The sequence below is a fragment of the Elephas maximus genome, chromosome 8, assembly GCF_024166365.1.
Source record: "Elephas maximus indicus isolate mEleMax1 chromosome 8, mEleMax1 primary haplotype, whole genome shotgun sequence".
Classification (NCBI taxonomy): Eukaryota; Metazoa; Chordata; class Mammalia; order Proboscidea; family Elephantidae; genus Elephas; species Elephas maximus.
In genome coordinates, this window is record NC_064826.1 from 13,329,222 (window position 1) to 13,350,575 (window position 21,354).

A 21,354-nucleotide genomic window follows, 5' to 3' on the forward strand; every position below is an offset into this window, starting at 1 on the left:
CCAGAAGAACTAGATGGTGCCCAGCCACAATCGATGACTGCCCTGACACGGAGCACAACGGAGTACCCCTGAGGGAGCAGGAGATTAGTGGGATGCAGACCCCAAATTCTCATAAAAAGACCAGACTTAATGGTCTGACTGAGACTAGAGAAATCCCGCTGGTCATGGTCCCCAAACCTTCTGTTGGCCCAGGACAGGAACCATTCCCGAAGACAACTCATCAGACATGGAAGGGACTGGACAATGGGTTGGAGAGAGATGCTGAGGAAGAGTGAGCTACTTGTATCAGGTGGACACTTGAGACTGTGTTGGCATCTCCTGTCTGGAGGGGAGACAGGAAGGTAGAGAGGGTTAGAAACTGGCAAAATTGTCACAAAAGGAGAGACTGGAAGGAGGGAGCAGGCTGACTCATTAGGGGGAGAGTGAGTGGGAGTATGGAGTAAGGTGTATATAAGGTTATATGTGACAGACTGACTTGATTTGTAAGTGTTCACTTAAAGCTCAATAAATATTATTTAAAAAAAAATCAAATATTCAGAGAGATTTTCAGTATGTTAACCAAAGTGAGAAGGGGCAATTTTCATTTGGGGACAATTCCTCAAAACTGGAATGACGATTTGGGTGTGCCAAATATGTTGTGAGAATTTTCCAAATTTGAATGTTCTTTTTCATGGTTTTCTTAAGTATCTTTGCACTTGACAGGTCACGTGTTTTTGTTTTTTCAACTGGAGAAATAGAATAAAAATAAACATTGAGTTCTTTAAATCAGGTAGGGCCTGAATGGGTCAGTATGGGGACTAAAGGAAGAAGGGCCACTCAAAGTGGAGGTGGAGACTCTCAGCTTCTGATCACCTCCTGGCCTATTTTGTTGGAAGCCCTCCATGGGCACCAACATGGTGTGTCAGGCTGCAAATGGCCCTCTGAGAGCATGCGGTATTGAACTGAGCTGGCTTTCTACCTTCTGGGTTCTTTGTCCTGCTTACTGTGTCTACTTTTAGTGGTTTGGGCTTCACTATGGATCAGAAGCTCCATAATGAAGATTCATGGTCTACTGCAATAGCTGCTTCATCTTAATTCCTCTAGTACTGGCCACTGTCCACTGTCCCACTCACTGGTGTTCCCTGCACAGTCTGTACTGCTTTATTACTTTTAAATAAAGTTGTTTCATTTAGGGTAGTGGTGAAGAGCACAGGCTTTGGAGTCAGATAATCAAAGTCTGGGATCAAAGCCTACCTCTGCCATATATCAGCGCTCTGTGAGCTTGGACGAAGTATTTAAACTCCCTGCTGCTGAGTTCCCTCATCTGTAAAATTATAATAGTAATACCACTGAGGATATGTGAGCTGTGGTATAATTAAGATGACATTATTATATCTGACCAGAGTCACCAGCCTGAATCCTGCCTAACACAGTCACCTCTGCCCAAACGTCCTTAGACCTCTTTATGCCCAGGGCCAGTTGGGGTTCCGAACCCAAACCCCAGTGCATGACCTTTTGATATCGGCTGGAAACTAACGTTTGTTCCTTTTTGACCTAAAACCAAAGCAGGTCAGGCCTGTTCCATTTATATCCACTCCAAAGCCTACATCTCATTTCAATTCAGCATTTCAATGTGGAAAAAATAAAAATAAAAACTATATTTGCTAGTAACAAGGGAAAGAGAATGTGAAAAATAAAGCATTTGTACCAAAGCTTGGAATGGAGCCAGCTCAGGCCACTGTCCAAGGTCTGGTCACCGGAGGAGATTGGCAGAGAGTGTCTGTAGCTGTCACTATTTCTGTGCTGGCTGCGATATGAAGACCTGAAATTTGACTGACTTGGTTCCAGACACTTCCTTCTTGAGATGGAGTAACTTGACCTTGAGTCCCCAGGTAGTATAAATGGTAAACGCACTTAGCTGCTAACTGAAAGGATGGCAGTTGGGTTTACCCAGAGTCGCCTCGGAAGAAAAGCTTGGCAATCTACTCTTGAAAAATTGGCCATTGAGAATCCTATAGAGCATAGTTCTTCTCTGACACGCATGTGGTCACGATGAGTCGAAACCGACTGAGCAACTGGTTTTAACTTGACCTTGATCCTGATTCATTTTTAGGGAACAACTGAAGAGAGGATTGAAAAGGAAATAAGAGAGGAGCCTTGCACGTCTTTTCTTAGAAGCCAGCAACTATCTTCCTCACTGTTCGTTGTAAAGAGTCAATGAAATAATGTATGCAAAGCCCAGAGAACAAGGCTGAAAATAGACTCGGCTATTCTAAGATTTTTTTTTTTATTCTAAGCAGAAGATGGCAGAAATATTTGCTGAATTGATAATACCATCTCGTCAAATTGCTGCTCCTGCTTTCTTCCCTTTGTCTTTCCTGCAGGAGGCCGGGTTTTAAGCTGCTTCTGGACTTTGCAGGAGATGACTGCATTTTAACCTCTCTGCAAGCATTTCCCTTTGAGCTTTGTACAATCAGGACATAAAGGAAAAACGATCTGTATCATCACTTTGATAAGCTCGGGACCATTCTAATTGCCTAACAGGAGAGGGGAACAGAGCAGAGGGTTTGAGCACTCAGATGAGCTGTTATGGAAAAGGGCTACGTGTATCCTAGCTCTCTTGGTTCTTTGAAAATCAAGAAGTCTGATAATGCACCCTAGGGAAGCAGTTGTGCTTGGCCTCTCAGGCAGATGAGCTTAATCCTTGCCATCACTGTGATTTCAGACACTCTGACTTTCTGGAAATGAGATGGTGCTTAAAAGAACAAGCTCTTGTTATCTGTCGCTTTTCTTCCAAACAATGGCAAGAAAAGATGCTCTCTTTGAAAGGGGATTTTGATGTTTACTGTCACTGAAAGTGTTTGGAAATGTAGAACTAACCTCACAGGTGCTGGTCATTTTCCTCCAAGGCACTGTGCTTACAGTTCTGGAAGCTGCCAACTTGAATCTGAGTCTCTTCACAAGAGGGATTTTCCCTAGACAGGGACCACTGGGAACATGAATAATAATAAGCAATTCCATTTTGGATGCTTTTTTTTAAAAAAAAAAATAAAACATAACTCCTTGTAAAGTTAGTAGCATAAATATTTTTAGTGAACATTGTTATTGGTTGCCATCAAGTTGATCCCTACTCATGACAACGCTGTGTGTGCAGAGTCGAATTGTTCCATAAGGTTTTCAAGGCTGTGACTTTTCAGAAGCCGATCCCCAGGTCTTTCTTCTGCAGTGCCTCTGAGTGGGATCGAACCTTTAATCTTTTAGCTAGTAATCAAGTGCTTAATCATTTGTGCCATTAGGGATGCGATTTAAGAATGCTGAAGAAAAGATGCAGCTTAGAGAAAGTTTGAAAGAAGTAAAAACTGACACCTTAGACATTAAATCTTCTTGCTGTCACTTATAAATCACTGATCGAACTTTGCTTTCCTTCCCATTTCTAGCAAAACTTTGACTTTCTCTCACTACAGGCTTTGGAAAAATGTACACCTGACGAGAGAGCCCCAGTTAGTTACTTGGAGCTTGTGTTTCAAAAGCCCTCTCACACTTACTTCAGTTGCTATTGAAAGTTACTCATGTCAGAGTTTCTTCTTCCTGGTTTTCATGCTCACTTAATTAGCTTCCCCACTATGCCAGAAGAGAAAAATCACCTATTTTTATGAGACTTAATCTCATACTTTCCTCTATGCAAGAGAAATTAATGTTATATTTTTTCTGCTTTTTAGGTACCATATTTGTTTATTTTGCCAAGGAAGAAAGTATATTCCACTTATTTTCTCAAGATACATAAAGTCTACATCCAATTCCATAGTAATTATTGGCCAGTAGGAGAAAATGCTAGCAACCAACTTGGTTATTCAATCAATGAATGACCTCTTGTACTTTTTCAGCTAACATTCTGTCACTTCTTTGTAACTTCTTACAGTTTAACACTCTGCTCCAACACCCTGCTCTGAAAGAAGCAATTATTTGTCTCTAAATGTTTTCAACGACTTCCTGCATCATCTCTTTAAATTATCCCATAATTTCTCATGTTAATAAGCTACAAAAACATTTTCTTCTTTTCCCATCTGAAGTATTTCTTTTTTCACCTTAAACACTGGAGAAGAGGCATGAACTAAATTTAAAGCAAAAGCAAAAAAGGAAATAATAAAGATTGGAGAGGAAATAAATGACACAGAGAATGGAAACAATAGCGAAATCAGTGAAACCAAAAATGGTTTCTTTGGAAAGATCAACAAATTGACAAGCTTTGAGCTAAACTAACCAAAAAAAGGGGGGGGGAGGGAGGGGAAGAGAGAGAGAGAGAAGACTTGCTGTTGTTGTTAGGTGCTATCAAGTTGGCTTTGACTCATCGCGACACCAGGTACAACAGAATGTAACAGGATGAAACATTGCCGTGTCCTGCACCATCCTCAAAATCGTTGCTTACATCTGAGTCCATTTTTTTTCTGCCACTCTGTCAATTCATCCAGTTGAAAGAGGAGACATCACTACTAATCTTATGGGACAGAGGCCCGTTATCTCTGTACCAAAAATGTAATATCCTTCAGAGGACAATCCTCCCCAAATTTATCTAGAGCTTCAAAGCAATCTCTATCAAAATCCCAGCTAGATTTTTTTTTGTAATATTAAACAGCTTATCCTAAAACATATGGAAGTGCAAGAAACCCACAGTAGTCAAAATAATTTTGAAAAAGAACAAAGTTGGAGAAATAACACTTTGCAATTTTTAAATTTGCTACAAAGCTATTATAATAAAGACAGTGTGTTACCTGCATAAGGATAAACATATATATAAATGCAATAGAATCGTGAGTCCAGAGATAAAGCCTTACAGTAATGGCCAATTGATTTTCAACAAGAGTCACAAGAAAAGTAAATGGAGAAAGAATAGTCTTTTCAATAAATGGTGTTGGGAAAACTGACTATTCACTTGAAAAATAATGAAATTAAACTCCTTTCTCGCTCCATACATAAAATACTAACTCAAAATGGGCCATAGATCTAAACTGAAGAGCTAAAACTATAACATTTTTAGAAGAAAGTATAGAAATAAATCTTCACAAACTTGGGTTAGACAAAGCCTTCTTAGATATGACACCCAGAACACAAAAGGGACTAAAGATTAAATAGGTTCATCAGATTTCATGAAAAAGACTTTTAAAAAAAATGTGCTAGAAAAGACACCATTAAAAAAGTGAGACGACAACCCACAGGATGGGAGAAAATTTAAGAACTCTTACCACTCAGTAGTAAAAAGACAAACAACCCAGTTAAAAATAGGCAAATGATCTAAATGCATACTTCTTCAGAGAATACATAGATATGACCAATAAACACATAAAAAGATGCTCAATATCATTTGCCATGAGGAAGATGCAAATCAAAACCACAATGAGATAACATTTCATATCCACTGACGTAGCTTCTGTCAAGTCAGCCCTGACTCACGCTCCATGCACAAGGGAACCAAATACTGCCTTGCTCAGTCCTACCCATCCCCCTGATTGGATGGGGATCAGACTGCTGTGATCCATAGGGTTTTAACTGGCTGTTTTTAGGAAGTGGATAGCCAGGGTTTACTTGCTATCACATCCACTAAGATGAATTTAATCAAAATGTCAGACAATAACAAGTTGTGGGAAGGATATGGAAATACTGGGAATGCAAAATGCACAGCCACTTTGGAAAACAATCTGGCATTTCTTCAAAAGGTTAAACTTAGTGTTATTATATGACCCAGAAATTCTACTCCTAAGTATATGCATAAGAGAAATGAAAGTACATCCACTCAAAAACTTGTACACAGATATTTTATAACAGAGTTGTTCATAATAGCCAAAAAAGTAGAAATAACCCAATTATCTATCAACTAATGAATGGCATTCAACTGTGTGGGTTGTAACAAATTATGGAAAACATTGTGAAGAATGAGAATTCCAGAATACTTAATTGTGCTCATAAGAAACATGTACATAGATCAAGAGGCAGTTGTTTGGACAGAACAAGGTGATACTGCATGGTTTAAAGTCAGGAAGGTTGTGCATCAGCGTTGTATGCTTTCACCATACCTATTCAATCTGTATGCTGAGGAAATAATCCGAGAAGCTGGACTATATGAAGAAGAAGGGGGCATCAGAGTTGGAGGAAGACTCATTAACAACCTGTGTTATGCAGGTGACACAATCTTACTTGCTGAAAGTGAAGAGGAGTTGAAGCACTTAACTGATGAAGATAAAAGATCACAGCCTTCAGTCTGGATTGCACCTCAACATACAAAAAAACAAAAATCCTCACAACTGGACCAATAATCAACATCATGATAAATGGAGGAAAGACTGAAGTTGTCAACTATTTCATTTTACTTGGGTTCACAATCAACATTCATGCAAGCAGCAGTCAAGAAATCAAAAGATGCATTGCATTGGGCAAATCTGCTGCAAAAGACTTCTTTAAAGTGTTGAAAAGCAAAGATATACCCTTAAAGCCTAAGGCGCACCTGACCCAAGCCACAGTATTTTCAGTTGCATCACCTGCACGCAAAAGCTGGACAATGAATAAGGAAGACAGAAGAATTGGCACCTTAGAAATGTGGTGTTGGTGAAGAATATTGAATACACCATGGACTGCCAAAAGAACCAACAAATCTCTCTTGGAAGAAGTACAATCAGAATGCTCCTTAGAAGCAAGGAGAGTGAGAATATGTCTCACATAATTTGGACATGTTGTCAGGAGAGATCAGTCCCTGGAGAAAGACGTTGTGCTTGGTAAAATACAGGGTCAATGAAAAAGAGGAAACCCTGGAACTTCCGGCCAACATGGCGCCATAGAGAGAAGGACCACACCATCTCTCTACAGCAAAGACCCCAAAAACTAAAACAGAGACAAAAGCTATTCCTGGAACCTGAAGTGTCAAATGAAGAGATAAAGAACTCAGCCAAGCACCAAATGTAATAAGAAACTGACAGAGGACAGAGACGGAGGAGAGATACACGCTGAAGGCCCCATTGCTAACGAAGCATGGATCCGCCATCTTAGACGCCAGCCGGGGATGGCAGACAGGGAGCACGGAAAAGCAGCTTTATGGAACTCCCAGCAGGAAACAGAGCACCCGGTAACCGGTGTTACACGCTTCCCCACCCCCTATTCTTTCCGGCTGCTCTACCTCCAAGCTTCCTGGTTGGGTGCAATGGCTCCACAGGCCGGGAAGTGCAGCGTCCCTGCTGCTTGGATTGGCCCCACCCATGTCAGAGATCAGCACACAGAGAGTAGGGAAAGCAGCTTCACGAAGTTCCCAGCAGGAGACAGAGCACCTCTTAGCGAGCAAGCAGAATACACTTTCCTAGCCCCTCCTTCTTCCTCCCTGCTTCGGCCTCCTCTGCTTCCCTCCAGCTGCAGTCTTTTGGCCGGGAGGCAACTCCTTTGGCCTCAGGCTGCTTGGATTCGCCTTGCCTAAACTGGCCAGGCACCTGAGCTGGTGTTGGTTCTTTCTGTCTCTATTGGTTTCTTCTGTGCCTCCTACCACCTCCCCCTCCTTTCTCTGAAACACCTGGCTACATGTGCCATCTTTGGTTCTTGAAAGGCTGTGAAGCCATGCTGGACTGGGGAACCACTCCGGCGGCCTGCAACTCATGCTGGTGGGATCCCTGGGACTTTTTTTTTTTTTTTTTTTTGCCTTGTTTTGCTTTGTTCTGTTTCATTTGTTTTCTTTGTGCAGCTTAGGAGCCACTTCTAGCTGGGTTGCACTGCATGACTTAGGAGCTACTCCCCTAATCTGCACAGCCAGGTAGGTGGGATCCCTGGGGCATTTCTTTCTTCTTTTTTCTCTTTCTCCCTTTCCGCATTTCTCCCCTCTACATGTATCTTCTGTTCCTGTCCCCTGAATACCTGGTGATGTGTGCCATCTATACCCCCTCTAGCCAGGCTATGCTGCACAGCCTGGGAGCCACTTCCCCAGTCTTAGCAGCCCCACCAGTGTGACTCCGAGACTCCTGGAGGCTTTTCTTTTCCAAATTTTTATCTAGTTGTTTTTTTTTTTTCTTTCTTTTTGCTTGTCTCCATTTCTCAGTTTCTTTTCTCTCCACTCCAACAGCAAGCTCACTTAGCACTCTTTCTTTATTTGCTTGTTTGTTTTTTACCTCCTGTTTCTCTCTCCTCTTTCACATACCCTTATTAGCTCCACACATCACAACTGCCCCCCTCTTTTCTACCTACTTGCACCTTGTGCTGAATATCACACCCCTGAGCAGCACAGGCACTGCCTACTGGAACCTGCCCAGCACCGATTCCTGGCCCACCCTGTTGGTCCAAGTACATACCACAAACAGTCCATCCCAGCCCCTCCTCTTCAGCTGGATCTGCCCTAATGCACCGTAGCTGATTGACTGGACCTGCCCATTGGACAAGGAGTTGAAAAGTATTGTGACTACAGATGAGCAAACAACAAAGAAGACACAGACAACCTGCTCAGACATAACCAAATAAAACAAAAAAGCAGGATGAAACAAATCTACAATCAAGAAACGAAGAAAATAACTACTGAATGTCCTGAAGACAGCAGACAATATCAAAACATATTAAAAAAAAAAAAAAAAACAGGACAGGATGGTTCCAGTACCCATCCAAGATAAAACACCAGATGATTTTCAGTAGAAGGAAAGGCACTAGAACTACCTGACAGGGAATTCAAATCTCTAATATTCAGAGCAATCCAAGAGTTGAAGGAAAAAGCAGACAAAAATGAAGAAAAAATAGACAAATTTATGGAAAAGGCAGACAAATTCATGGAAAATACAGATTTAAAAAATGGAACAATTCAGGAAAATAATACCGGAACAAAATGCCAAAATAAACTCACAACTAGAAATCATACAAAAACAACAATTAGCAATCCAAAAGATAAACAACAAGATTTCAGAAATGGACAGTGTCATAGAAGGCTGAGGAGCAGGTTTGAAACTATGGAAGACAGAATCAGTGAAATTGAAGACAAATGCTTGGCTACAACTCTGAGGAAAAATTAGAAAAAAGAACAAAGAAAAATGAAGAAACCCCTGAGGATTATGTGGGGTACAATCAAAAGCAGAAATTTGCTAGTGATCAGAGTTCTAGAACAGGGAAAGAAAACAGAAGACACAGAGAAGATCACTGAAGAATTGCTGACAGAAAACTTTCCTAATATCATGAATGGTAAAAAGCTGACCATCCAAAGAACACCATATAAGGATAAACCCCAAAAGAAAAACACCAAGGCATATCATAATCACACTCGCTAAAACCAAAGACAAAGAAAAGAATCCTGCGAGCAGCTTGAGAAAAACAAAAAGTCACATACAGAGGAGAAACAATAAGACTAAGCTCTGGTTATTTGGCAGAAACCATGTAGGCAAGAAGGCAATGGGATGACATATATAAAACCTTGAAAAAAAAATTGCCAACCAAGAATAATATATCCTGCAAAACTTTCATTCAAGTATGATGGTGAAATTAGGACATTTCCAGAGAAACAGAAATTAAGGGAATATGTAAAAACCAAACCATACTTGCAAGAATTATTAGAGGGATTCCTTTGGTCTGAGAACAAACAACATCATGCCACACCCTGAATCTAGGAGGCAAGATTGTACCAGCCAGATACCAACCTAGGAAATAAACTCTCAAGGACTGTCCAAAACCAAAACAACTGCAACAGGGAACCGGAGAGGTTAGTCTGTAACTGACAACAACATCAGAACAGTAAAAGAGGGAATAAAGAGTACAGGTATAGAACTTTCTAATGGAGAGGAAGGCAAGGCAATACCAATAATAGACTGGTTCAAACCTAGGAAGATAGGGGGAAATTTGAAGGTAACCACAAAGAAAGTTAACCAACCTATTCATCAAAATAAAGAAGAAAAACATAAAGTCTCAATAAAAACAAAATCTACAAAAACAAATGAAAAAGAAATCCACAAACAAAAGGAATTCAGCACAGAAGAGTAAGAGGAACAAAGAAAATTTTAGCACCACAAAGAAAAAGAGGAAGCCCCTCAATGAGATGGATTGACACAGTGGCTGAAACAATGGGCTCAAGCATAACAACGATTGTGGGCATGGTTTAGGACCAGGCAGTGTTTCATTCTATTGTACATAGGGTCGCTATGAGTCAGAACCGACTCGATGGCACCTAACAACAGCAATGAATGAATAAACAAAATGTGGTATATCCGTAAAATGGAATATGATATGCTAAAAAAATAAAATAGTATTCATGTTACACCATGAATGAAGATTGAAAACATTATGCTTTAATTATTTTTTATCATGATTCTTCTAAGTTATCAATAAAAACAGAATACAATCTCTCTCTGTGGTTCACTAGGCATTTTCCTTGAACTAAATGCTTTTTCATTTGTCATCACTTTTTATTCATGTGTCTTTTGCCAGCTTTGAATACATTTGCTTATTATGATTCATGCTAATATTAACATCATCCTACATGCAAAATCCCTTGCTATCCAATTAAGCCCTAACTTCATGTTTATTTTCCGCTTTTAAGAGTGTGATAATACTCTTCTATTCCAGTCTGACACCAGAATTTATGTCCAATTTGAACAATATGTATTCTTAGAATTTGCTATTGTTATGAAGATAACTGGTCTTAGATCTTAAAATCACAGTGCTTGAAAGTAACTCCAGATTATCTTGACCACATCTTTATTTTTGTCTTGGTTTTTATCTCCTGCCTCATTTCCATGGAAGGAGATTCTTTCTGCTGTATGATCTGAGAGCTAACAATTGTACACGTGGGATGTTCCATTCTCTAGAGTGGTGGAGAGCAGGTATCTCATTTCTTTTAATATTCTTTTGTAGATGTGTGTATTTTTTATTTATAACCCAGACATCAGTTCACTATGATAAGTAACCCTGACTTCATTTTATTTGTCAGTAAAAAGACAAAACATAAACAAAAATAGATACTCAGATGTGTAGGATTAAATTAAGCAACTATTTCATGCAACGTAATATTCAGAATAACAGCTAACACTTATGGCAATTGTAAGAAATTTATGTGCCCTTTATCATTAAACATTCACAGTAGTCCTTTGAGGAAGTCTTATTAGTATCTCCATTTTGCAACTAGGGATGTTGAGTCATGGAGTGAATTAATTGCTTAAAGTTACACAGCAATTAAATACATTTTTAAAACAGAACATGAAGATGGACAAAGAAAACTGAAAACATAGAAAATAACTGAAGGAGAAATCAGATAATTGACTTTTTTCCTGCTGATTCTTTTAAGTATAAGAACATTTTCAAATATAAACAGAAAAGAAAGTATAACTAACCCCATCTACCCATGATCCAGCCTCAACAACCATCAACTCACCACCAGCTTTGCTTCATTAATACTATCTTTTACTCACACTCCCTTGAATATTTTTAAGCAAATCTCAGAGACCATTCATATCCTACAATTTTTCCATAAATATTTATTGGTGTTGTTGTTAGGTGCCATCCAGTCAGTTCCAATTCGTAGCAACCCTATGTACAACAGAACGAAACACTGCCCAGTGCTGTGCCATTCTCACAGTTGTTGTTATGTTTGAGCTCATTGTTGCAGTCACTGTTTCAATCCATCTCCTTAATGGCCATCTTCTTTTTCACTCACTCTCTACTTTACCAAGCATGGTATTTTACCAGTCCTTCTCCAGGGACTGATCCCTCCTGATAACATGTGCAAAGTATGTGAGACGTAGTCATGGTATATTCAATACTCTTCGCCAACACTGTAATTCAAAGGCATCAGTTCTTCTTTGGTCTTCCTTATTCATCATCCAGCTTTCGCATGCCTATGAGGTGTTTGAAAAACATCTATTATGTACTTCTAAAAAATAGAGACTTTTAACGTAAACTCAGCTTTCTTATAATTTATGAAGTGAACAATACTCCTTTAATATCACGAAGTACCTGGTTAGTGTTCACAATTTCCAGATAGTTTTTTTTTTTTTAATAATATCACTTTTTTGATGAAGGTTTACACCACAGTTTAGGCTCCCGTTCAGCAATTTCTATGCAATTTGTTCAGTGACATTGGCTACGCTCTTCACAATGTGTGAACGTCCTTATCTTTTCCGTTCTGGTTGTTCCTCAGTTCATTCTTCTGGCAGTTCGAGTCGATATCCAAATAAAATCCCTACTTTGCATTTGTTTAATATGCCTCTTAATCTCTAAGATTCCCTTACAATCTTTGTTTGTTTTTGCAACTAAGTTGATCAAGAAGCCACTTCCTGTAGACAATCTGTATTTTGTCTTTTGCCTCACAAATGGTGTATTTCAACAGGTCCCTCTACACCCTGTTCTTTGTGTGCTTTCTGTAACTCATATTGGAGACTTGGTCACATTGGAGTGGGAAGCTTTGGCAAGAATGCGTCATAGGTTGTGTGGATCTTCAAAATGAAAAAATATTGTTTTTTTCTAGAGAACTGAGAATACAAACAAGGAAAACATATCTACTGTCCATATCAATTAAGATTAAACATAAGAATGAATAGAGAAGAAAATCTTCCCTGCAATTTAACATCCAAGACAAACTCCAGAATGCAGAGGAGACCAGGAGAAGATTAAATTAAAAAAAAAAAAGAAAAGAAAAAATATTTCCCTGAAGCTCAGTTAGAGTTTATTGGACCAATCAACACGGATAAAGCACTGTCCAAGCCTTAATTTGAAATCTTTCAAACTGACTCACAAGTTACAAATAGGTACGCTTTGTTCTCTCTTCCTTCGTGGTTTGTTTTCCAACGTTCACTTACCAGAGTTAAACCAGTATCATTTGTCACACACTTCTCCATGACCCTGTTTAATTCCTATAAAAGGGAGCATGAAATCAACTCTGAAAAGTAGTAACGGGTGTTGGCAAAGAAGCCATCCCAAGCTTTCATGAAGAAGGAAAAGTCTAGAGAAAGAGGATTTTGCTCACAGCATCACAAAATGAAGGTTATTTTTTTAACTTTCTGAAAAACTATAGAACAAAGGAAACCTCTTGCCACTTATTTTAAATCCAGTTGTGCAGAGTGGATTCCAAGAGAGAGAACCATTTGTCCTAAGTTTTGTAACTTCCTGTCTTCACCCCTAGGAGAGGTGCAGCCTCCATTTGTGGCTTCCCTGTCTCTGCTTAACTCTTTATGGTTTAATATGCACAGTCATCCTTTGAGGGAGTACTGTTATTATCTCTATTTTTGCAGCTAGGGAACTGAGGCACAGAAGTGATTGCTTCCTCAAAGTCGCATAGCCATTAGCTACAAATTTTCCATCTATGTGAGACAGCAAGATAACAGGGAGATGGAAGGAAAGCACAATCCAGGTAAAAAAACACCCTTGCAGTATGGATTCCTTTTGTGTCATGAAATTCATCCCTCTTCCAGTCTAGATTTCATCGTCACTATGTCAATGCAATCTCCTTGCTAAGTGTATTGGCAAGACATAGATTCCCAAGCAGGTCGCTATGGGAACGCTTCCTTCAGATCACCACTTCATTCTTTAATCTGTATTCTTTATATTGGAAGATGGCCTTCCATCTTAACCTTGCCTTTTTATTCCCTTTAGGGAAAGCTTGCCTTTTCAATGGGATGAGGCTCTGTGGTATGTGAATCTGATTAGCCATGAAAAAGTAAAATTTGTATTTCAATTACTTACCCTAAGGACATCAGAGGACCAAGGGGATCTCAGAGTTAGAGCGACCTACAGTTTTGATGGAATTTATAATGAGAATCATAGCCCAAGACGTGGTATTCCTCTTCATCCAGAAGTAGAAAAGCTACTTGATACGATAAAAATAGTACAGTCTTTTAGGTCAGAGAGGCCAGGTCTGATTCTCGGATGGACCACTTTACTGGCCTCGTGATTTTGCCATATATCTTACTCCAAGAGCATTTCCTCAAAAGTGAAATATAAAAATAAAACTTATTTTTCAGGAAGGATATTACTATTCCTGTTTTTAGTGCAACCTTCAAGGGTGTGGCCTGAATGATGACACTGATCTTCATATGTGAACCTGCCACATGCAGATAGGACAGACACTACAGGAGAGTACTACTTCACCATGGTTTTAATATGCACGTCTTTGATAACTGAACACATTTCCAAAGCTCACTGTCCATTAATTATTCAGCTTTTGTGAGTTGCCGATTCACATGCTTTTGCTTGTTGGTCTGCTCTACATATATTGTGTTGATTTCTAACTGGTCAATTTTATAGGAAGGATATTAACTTATTACCATATAACTTGAATATTTTCCTAATTTTTTGCATACCTAATGTAATACAGGGTCACTATGAGTCGGAATCAACTCAATGGCAATGGGTTTGAGTTCTTTTTGGTTAATGTGCTATGGTGAGGCTTTTTGAAACAATCCAATAAATATTTGGTAATCAACACATGCTTTATTGTTTTTTAATTTATGTGAGCATAAACTTGCAAAACTCTAAGATCACATTAATTACATATAAAATAGAATGTATACAATATAATACATATACTGCCAGTTTTTACTTCACATAGCAGAGCAGGATCATAAAAATGACCACACAAGCTGAAAATGGACAAAGTGATATTAACAATCTATAGGGAAATTACAATTGCTCTGTTATGTTTAAAATTTTTTTTGTCAAAATATTAAAAACTCCCTTACTGCTGGTTATAAGTGTATGTTTTTGTTAGTTGTTGTGAAGTCAATTCTGGTTCATGGTGACCCCAAGTGCACAGAGTAGAACTGCTCCATAGGGTTTTCAAAGCTGTGACCTTCCTGAAGCAGATCACCAGGGCTGTCTTCCAAGGTGCCTCTGGATGTGTTCAAGCAGCCAGCCTTTTGGCTAGTGGTCAAGTGCTTAATCATTTGCTCTACCAAGGGCTCCTTTTATATCTGTACAGGGAAATGAAAAAGAAAAAAAAAAAGGTAACGCTAACATTTACTTAAAAAAGTACACTGCAATTTAAAATATTAGAAATATTGAGAATTAAATTTCTTATTTCTTGGTAAAAACTTACCAAAAGCAGTTTGAGCGGTGTTTACCTTCTTTTGTTATCCATCTTGTGACACAGACCCCAATTCTTTGATGGGGCAAGACTAGTTTTTACATTTCGGTTTGTCCAGCTCTTTTTCTTGCTGTGAGGATTGGCGCTCTCTAGAGCTCTCTGAGCTGAAGCCAGAGCCCTCGCCCAGACTGCATGCGCCACTTCCCTGCTGCGCCCTGTGACAGGCAGAGATGGTGATGTGGACACTGAGCACAGTGGGATGAAAGTGCTGAGGTACTGCTTGTAATCAGACAAAAGATAAATATCTGGGGATAAATAAATTGTGATAAAGCTGTAGGAGGGACCACTGTAAAGAAGTTTGTTGTTATTAGTTGCCATCGAGTCAATTCCGACCCAGGGTGACCCCACGTATGCACAGTAGAACTGCTCCATAGAGTTTTCAAGGCTGTGATCTTTCAGAAGCAGGCCTGTCTTCCGAGGTATCTCTGAGTGGGTTTGAACCGCCAACGTTTCAGCTAGTAGTTGAGCACTTAACCATTTGCACCACCCAGGGACTCGGTGTAAAGCTGTTAAATGAATAAGATATGTTAATATGTGTATACAATTGATAAACCTTAGAAGGCCAACTTTGAGCACAAAAACAATGATGCAGAAAGGTACTGCAATAAGAGAACATTTGCAATATGTTTTGAAACAAATAAAGCGATACTGCTTTTTTTTTATGTAGATACCTGTATAAAACCAAACCAAACCCTTTGCAGTCAAGTTGGCCCCCAAATCATGGCAACCCCATATGTTACAGAGTATAACTGTTCCTTGGGTATAGTTGGCTGTAATCTTTACAGAAGTAGATTGCCAGGCCTTTTCTCTGTGGCACCTCTGGGTGAGTTCCTATTGCCAACTTTTACCTTGTTAGTCAAATGGAAAACATTTGTACCACCTAGGGCCCTTAAACCAAAAACCAAACCCATAGCCATCAAGTCGATTCCAACTCATAGTGACCCTATAGGACAGAGTAGAACTGCCCCATAGAGTTTCCAAGGAGTGCGTGGTACCTATACAATAGTAAAAATATATAAAACATATACATTTATATTATATAAATATATACCATATATATTACATATAAATATGTACATCGTTTTGAAATATATAAATACCATATATTTCTAAATAATATATATAAATATTATATAATTCATAAATAAATAGTAAGGACCGGAGGGTTATACTCAACTAACTCATAAGTTCTGTAAAATGAATTTATGGAATTTCATGCATCTTTCAAGACTGAATTAATTTCCAGGCAATAGAATACTAAGGAGGAGATGACATTGACTTTACAACCCTCCAGCCATAACTCGAATACCCAGAGAGTTCATATTTTTCTTTTTTCACATTTTTGGTTAAGCTTGGAAGTCTCCATAGTCTTACGCCATTCCCTGTCTCAACCAAAACCACCAGTCTCGTTCCTGACTACTGTCCCTACGAGTAACCTATATACCTCCCACCAGTGAGACTACACCGTTACTTAACACCAGTCCCTCCGAATGGAACACATTCCTTCCCACAACCGACAACTGACTCTTCCCTTCCATCTTTTGGGGCCCTGGTGTTGCAGCGTTTAAGCGTTTGCCTGCTAAACAAAAGGTGGACAGTTCAAATCCACCAGCTGCTCCTTGGAAAACTTATGGGGCATTCTGCTCTGCCCTATAGTGTCACTATTAGTTGGAATCAACTCGACAGCAACGAGTTTGGTTTTTTTTTTTTCCTCCATCTGTCAGAATGCATTTCTTATGTTTGATCTTTTACAAAACGTTCTCTATTTTCTTCCCAGTAAGTATATTTCCTTCCTTTGGAACATTAGAAGATTTGTTTATACCTCCTGCTTTCTTCTCCTTTGTTTGATAATGAATTTCCTAATTTATTTTTATGAGCTCTTATACGAGATACGTCACAGAAAAGCAGCCCATTTGGATGGCCCCCTCCCTCGCCTGTTTTGTCTCTTTATGCCCTGAGGAAATGCCTTGTTCAATGCTTGATGGTTGTCATTGACTCTTTCATGTTTAATTTAACCATCAGTTCCCGTTGAGTGGACTCTAACTCATGATGACTCCGTATGTGTCAGAGTAGAACCGCTCTCCATAGGGTTTTCAAAGGTTGTGACCTTTCGTAAGTAGATCAACAGGTCTTTCTCTGGGAGCCTCCAACCAGCAGTTAGCAGCTGATTATGTTAATTGTTTGCATTACCCAGGGTCTCCTTCATCCACTTTGGCCTCTACTGTTCAACACAGAACACTGGAAAGAAAATCTGAGCAAAACAAACTCAATTCTGCACTACGGGTTTTTGTGATCCCACATTGTACTAAAAGTTAAAAAAAAAAATCCAAATTTATAATTGTGTGCAACGATGGACTTGACGACTCCTACATTTTAGGGAAAAATATTTGTATACAGAAACAGATACAAGAAGTTTTTAAATTTTATAAGTGATATCATATGGGTTTTATTTTTTTTATTTTGATTTGAGAAAACTCCATTTGCTCCATTTCATGGCACTTCATTTACATGATATTTCACCTTCGAACAGATAAGAAGTAATGTGCATGAGAAAAATGTTGGAACCATTTCTGACTTGGTTTCTGTTTAATGTTAAAGGTATGAAATAGGAGGCAATTTCAACTTCTTTCTCTCACACTCACACATCCCAGATTGTCAGTTTAGGCTCAGGTCCCAGCTCCACTGTAAATTCAAGCTGACTTGGGAAGCCTCTGGACCATTGCAGTGTTCTTTCCATCCAATTTGCAGTAACATTCATGCCTAAGGACCTTAGCCTGCAAAAGCTAATTTGGGATGGATGTGACAGGAATCCTGAGATTTTGCTGGGAATAAGAACTAAAACATGCAATAGAAGCTAAGAGTGAAAAAGATAAAGGCAATATTTATTTCCCTCTACTGCCTCCACGCTATAAAAAAAAACCTCGTGCTATACCTAGTTTTATTTTTTCTTCATATTTAGTTTATTACTAATAAAGCTTTATTTCTGCCATATATTTTCTTTAAATATTTATTTTTGAGAGTTGCAATCAACTGAAAATATATAAATACCAGAGTGGCAGTGGAGTGCAGTAATTAGCATTGGCTATGGAGTTTTTTTTTTTTTAATGGAGTACTGGTGGTGCAGTGGTTAAAGCAAACGACTGCTAACAGAAAGGTGGGTGGTTCGAAACCACCAGTAGCCCCTCGGGAAAAACACATGGCAGTCTGTTTCTTAGAGATTTACAGCCTTGAAAACCCTATGGGGTTGCTATGAGTCAGAATTGACTTGATGGCAGTGGGTTTTGGGGTTTATGAAATACTTATTCAATCGGTATGATGAGCAAATAATCCAAGAAGCTGGACTACATGAAGAAGAACGCACATCAGGATTGGTGAAGACTAATTAACAGCCTGCAGTCGGCAGATGGGACAACCTAGCTTGCTGAAAATGAAGCGGACTTGAAGCACTTACTGATGAAGATCAAAGACCACATCCTTCAGTATGGATAAACATCAACATAAAGTAAACAAAAATCCTCACAAATGGACCAGTAAGCAACATCGTGATAAATGGAGAAAAGACTGAAAGTGTCAAGGATTTTACTTTACTTGGATCCACAATTAACACCCATGGAAGTATTAGTTAAGAAATAAAAAAAATGTATTGCATTGGGCACATCTGCTGCAAAAGACCTCTTTAAAGTGTTAAAATGTCACCTTGAGGACTAAGGTGTGCCTTACCCAACACACGATATTGTCAGTTGTCTCACATGCATGCAAAAGCTGGACAATGAATAAGGAAGACCAAGGAAGAATTGACGCTTTTGAATTATGCTGTTCGCAAAGAATATTGAATATACCATGGACCGCCAGAAGAATGAACAAGTCTGTCTTGGAAGAAATACAACCGGAGTGCTATTTGGAATTGAGGATGGCAAGGCTTCCTCTCACCTATTTTGGACATGTTATCTGGAGGGACCAGTCTCTGAAGAAGGACATCATGCTTGATAAAGTAGAAAGACAATGAAAAAGAGGAAGACACTTGACTAGATAGATTGACACACTGGCTGCAACAATAGGCTCAGGCATAACAATGATTGTGAGGATGGCCCAGGACCGGGCAGTGTTTCTTTCTGTTGTGCACAGGGTGACTGTGAGTCAGAGCCAACTTGATGGCCCCTAACAACAGCAATGGGGTAAGACAATGAATGCAACAACATTCCTTTTCAATTTGACATTCCCAGCATAGTAGATCATATGACTGTGTGATTCAAAATGGCCAATAGCAGTCCATTTCAGCTCACGAATGCCTAGGGTATCCATCTTTGTGTGGTTCATTTCATTTTTGACGACTTCCAATTTTCCTAGATTCATACTGCCTGTATTTCATGTTGTGATTATTAATGGATGTTTTCAGTTGTTTCTTCTCATTTTGAGTCCTGCCTCAGCAAATGAAGGTCCCAAAAGCTTGACTCCAGCCATATCACTAAGGTTGACTCTACTTTGAGGAGGCAGCTCTTCCCCAGTAATATTTTGAGTAACTTCCAATCTGAGGGGTTCCAATCTGAGGTTCCAATGTGGGTTCCAATCTGAGGGGCTCATCTTCCTGTGCTGTATCAAACAATGTCCCACTGCTATTTGTAAGGTTTTCATTGGCCAAGTTTTTCAGAAGTAGACTTCCAGGTCCTACTTCCTAGTATGTTTTAATCTGGAAGCTCCGCTGAAACCTTTCCATCATGGGTGACCCTGGTAGTATGTGAAATACTGGTGGTATAGCTTCCGGCATCACAACTAGATGCAAGCCACAATGGTACAACAAACTGAAAGACACGTGGTCTATCATGGTCTCATATGCTGGAAATGACAAGTTGAAGGGGAATGGCATCACATTCATCCTCAAAAAGAACATTTTAAGATCTATCCTGAATTACAATGCTGTCAGTGATAGGATAATATCCATATGCCTACAAGAAGGACCAGTTAATAAGGCTATTATTCAAATTTATCCACCAACCACTAATGCCAAAGATGAGGTAATTGAAGATTTTTACCAATTTTTGCAGTTTGAAATTGATCATACATGCAATCAAGATGCATTAATAATTATCAGTGATTGCAACGTGAAAGATGGAAACAAAGAAGAAGGATAAGTAGTTGGAAAACACAGCCTAAGTGATTGAAATGACATTGGAGAACACATGATAGAATGCTGCAAGACCAAACACTTCTTTGCAAATACCATTTTCAACCACATAAACTGTGACTATATACATGGGCCTCACCAGATGGAACACACAGGAACCAAATCGACTACATCTGTGGAAAGAGAAGATGGAGAAGCTCAATGTCATCACTGAGAACAAGGCCAGAGGCCAACTGTGGAACAGACCGTCAATTGGTCAGATGCAAGTTCTTGTTGAAGCTGAAGAAAATTAGAGCAAGCCCACAAAAGCCGAAATATGACCTTGAGTATATCCCACTTGAATTTAGAGACCATCTTATCTTAAGAACAGAGTTGACTCATTGAACACTAATAACCAAAGACCAGACAAGCGGTGGAATGACATCAAGGACATCATACATGAAGAAAGCAAGAGGTCATTAAAAAGCCAGGAAAGAAAGAAGAGACAAAAATCAATGTCAGAAAAGACTGAAACTTGCTCTTGAACATAGAGTAACTAGAGCGAAGGGAAGAAATGATGAAGTAAAAGAGCTGAACAGAGGATTTCAAAGGGTGGTTCAAGTAGACAAACTAAAGTATCATAATGAAATGTACAAAGACCTGGGATTAGAAAACCAAAAGAGAAGAACATGCTCTGCATTTCTCCAGCTGAAAGAACTGAAGAAAAAAATCAAGTCTTGAGTTGCAATATTGAAGAAGTCTATGGCGAAAATATTGAATGATACAGGAAGCACCAAAAGAAGATGGGAGGAATACACTGAGTCACTGCACCAAAAAGAATTGGTCAGGGTACAGCCATTACAGTAGGTAGCATATGATCAAGAACCGATGGTACTGAATGAAGAAGTTCATGCTGCACTGAAGGGAATGGCACAAAAAAAGGCTCCAGGAATCAACAGAATACTGGTTGAGATGCTTCGAAAATGAATACTGCACTGGAGGTGCTCACTCGTCCATGTTCAAGAAATCTGGAAGACAGCTACTTGGCCAATTGACTGGAAGAGCTCCATATTTGTGCCCATTCCAAAGAAAGGTTATCCAACAGAATGTGGAAATTATCATTAATTTCACACACAAGTAAAATGTCACTAAAGATTATTCAAAAGCAGTTGCAGCAGTGCATCAACAGGGAGCTGCCAGATAT